This window comes from Triticum urartu, chromosome 2A (assembly GCF_056163025.1).
Source record: "Triticum urartu cultivar PI428250 chromosome 2A, HENAU_Tu73, whole genome shotgun sequence".
Taxonomy (NCBI): Eukaryota; Viridiplantae; Streptophyta; class Magnoliopsida; order Poales; family Poaceae; genus Triticum; species Triticum urartu.
The window spans coordinates 711,244,557-711,248,257 of NC_141874.1; positions in this window are offsets into that span (position 1 = coordinate 711,244,557).

Consider the following 3,701-nt stretch of genomic DNA (forward strand, 5'->3'; position numbering starts at 1 on the left):
ATAAAATGCGGCAACTGCTAACATGATTCGGACAGACTTTTAAGCATCGATACGAGTGAGAAAATCTCATCGTAGTCAACACTTTGAACTTGTCGAAAAAAATTTGCGATAATTCGAGCTTTGTAGATAGTAACACTACTATCATCGTCCGTCTTCCTCTTGAAGATCCATTTATTCTTGATGACTCACCGATCATCGGGCAAGTCGATCAAAGTCCATACTTTGTTCTCATACATGGATCCCATCTCAGATCACATGGCCTCAAGCCATTTCACAGAATCTGGGCTCATCATCGCTTCCTCATAGTTTGTAGGTTCGTCATGGTGAAGTAACATGACATCCAGAACAGGATTACCGTACCACTCTGGTGCGGATCTCACTCTGGTTTACCTACGAGGTCCGGTAGTAACTTGATCTGAAGTTACATGATCATCATCATTAGTGATAACCCACAAGTATAGGGGATCGCAACAGTTTTCGATAAGTAAGAGTGTCGAACCCAACGAGGAGCTAAAGGTAGAACAAATATTCCCTCAAGTTCTATCGACCACCGATACAACTCTACGCACGCTTGACGTTCGCTTTACCAAGAACAAGTATGAAACTAGAAGTACTTTGTAGGTGTTTTCGGAAACGCTTGCAAGAAAGTAAAGAGCACGAAAATAAAACTAGGGGCTGTTAAGGTAAAGAAGCAACTAAAGTAAATATAGCGAGTGTGGAAAAGTGGTGGTAGGAGTTGCAAAATTGTCCCTTAAGCAATTGACTACTTCACTAGACCGATAGCAAGTATTATGTGGGAGAGGCCACTGCTAGCATGTCATCCCTTACTTGGAATTCTATGCACTTATGATTGGAACTATTAGCAAGCATCCGCAACTACTAATATTCATTAAGGTAAAACCCAACCATAGCATTAAGATATATTGATCCCCCTTCAATCCCGTATGCATCAATTTCTATGCTAGGTTGAAGCTTCTGTCACTCTTGCCCTCCAATACATAGTCCTATCAACATACAACTAACCCTATGGTGTGATCCACGCGCGCGCTCATATGATGGGCACCAAAGGACAACAACATAACCACAAGCAAATTAAATCAATCATAGCAATTCATCAACCACCGATAGGACAACGAAAATCTACTCAGACATCATAGGATGGCAACACATCATTGGATAATAATATGAAGCATAAAGCACCATGTTCAAGTAGAGGGTACAGCGGGTTGAGGGAGAGTGGACCGCTGTAGATAGAGGGGGGAAGGTGATGGAGATTTTGGTGAAGATGGCGGAGGTGTTGGTGAAGATCGTGGTGATGATGATGATGGCCATGGCGGCGTTCCGGCGCCACCGGAGGAGAGGGGGAGAGGGGCCCCCTTCTTCCTCTTCTTCCTTGACCTCCTCCCTAGATGGGAGAAGGGTTTCCCCTCTGGTCCTTGGCCTCCATGGCATGGGAGGGGCGAGAGCCCCTCCGAGATTGGATCTATCTCTCTGTTTCTCTCTGGTTCTGCGTTCTCCCCTGGCTCTGTTTCACCGTTTTGTATATATATGGAGATCCGTAACTCCGATTGACCTGAAACCTTCGCCGTGATTTTTTCTTTCTGAATATTATCTTTCTTGCGGCAAAAGAAGAGCGTCAACCGCCTTACGATGGGCTTAGGAGGGTAGGGGGCGCGCCCTAAGGGGGGGCGCCCCCCTGCCTTGTGACCACCTCGGGCACTGGTTCGCGTTGATTTTCCTTCTGAATTTTCCATATTTTCCAAAAATAAGCTCCGTACGTTTTTATCCCGTTTGGACTCCGTTTGATATGGATATTCTACGAAACCAAAAACATGCAACAGACAGGAACTGGCACTGGGCACTGGATCAATATGTTAGTCCCAAAAATAATATAAAAAGTTGCCAAAAAGTATATGAAAGTTGAATAATATTGGCATGGAACAATCAAAAATTATAGATACGACGGAGACGTATCAGCATCCCCAAGCTTAATTCCTGCTCGTCCTCGAGTAGGTAAATGATAAAAAAGATAATTTTTGATGTGGAATGCTACCTAGCATAATCTTGATCATATGTCTAATCATGGCATGAATATTAAGACACGAGTGATTCAAAGCAATAATCTATCTTTTGACATAAAGAAAATAATATTTCAAGCCTACTAATGAAGCAATCATGCCTTTTCAAAATAACATGGTCAAAGAAAGTTATCCCTACAAAATCATATAGTCTGGCTATGCTTCATCTTCACCACACAAAATATTCACATCATGCACAACCCCGATGACAAGACAAGCAATTGTTTCATACTTTTGATGTTCTCAAACCTTTTCAACTTTCACGCAATACATGAGCGTGAGCCATGGACATAGCACTATAGGTGGAATAGAATGGTGGTTGTGGAGAAGACAAAAAGGAGAAGATAGTCTCACATCAACTAGGCATATTAACGGGCTATGGAGATGCCCATCAATAGATATCAATGTGAGTGAGTAGGGATTTCCATGCAACGGATGCACCAGAGCTATAAGTGTATGAAAGCTCTAACTGAAACTAAGTGGGTGTGCATCCAACTTGCTTGCTCATGAAGACCTCGGGCATTTGAGGAAGCCCATCATCGGAATATACAAGCCAAGTTCTATAATGAAAATTCCCACTAGTATATGAAAGTGATAACTCAAGGGACTCTCTATATGAAGAACATGGTGCTACTTTGAAGCACAAGTGTGGTAAAGGGATAGTAACATTGCCCCTTCTCTCTTTTTCTATCATTTTTTTGTTTTATTTTTTTGGGACTTCTCTTTTTTTGGCCTTTCTTTTTTTATTTTTTTTCGTCCGGAGTCTCATCCCGACTTGTGGGGGAATCATAGTCTCCATCATCCTTTCCTCACTAGGGCAATGCTCCAATAATGATGATCATCACACTTTTATTTACTTACAACTCGATATTACAACTCGATATCTAGAACAAAGATATGACTCTATATGAATGCCTGGTGGTGTACCGGGATGTGCAATGATCTAGCGTAGCAATGATATCAAAAACGGACAAGCCATGAAAACATCATGCTAGCTATCTTATGATCATGCAAAGCAAATATGACAATGAATGCTCAAGTCATGTATATGATGATGATGGAAGTTGCATGGCAATATATCTCGAAATGGCTATGGAAATGCCATAATAGGTAGGTATGGTGGCTGTTTTGAGGAAGGTATATGGTGGGTTTATGGTACCGGCGAAAGTTGCGCAGTACTAGAGAGGCTAGCAGTGGTGGAAGGGTGAGAGTGCGTATAATCCATGGACTCAACATTAGTCATAAAGAACTCACATACTTATTGCAAAAATCTATTAGTCATCGAAACAAAGTACTACGCGCATGCTCCTAGGGGGATAGATTGGTAGGAAAATACCATCGCCTGTCCCTGACCGCCACTCATAACGAAGACAATCAATAAATAAATCATGCTCCGACTTCGTTACATAAAGGTTCACCATACGGGCATGCTACGGGAATCACAAACCTCAATACAAGTATTTCTCAATTTCACAATTACTCAACTAGCATGACTCTAATATCACCATCTTTATATCGCAAAACTATTGCAAGGAATCAAACATATCATATTCAGTGATCTACAAGTTTTATGTAGGATTTTATGAGTAACCATGTGAATGACCAATTCCTGTCATCTCTCTA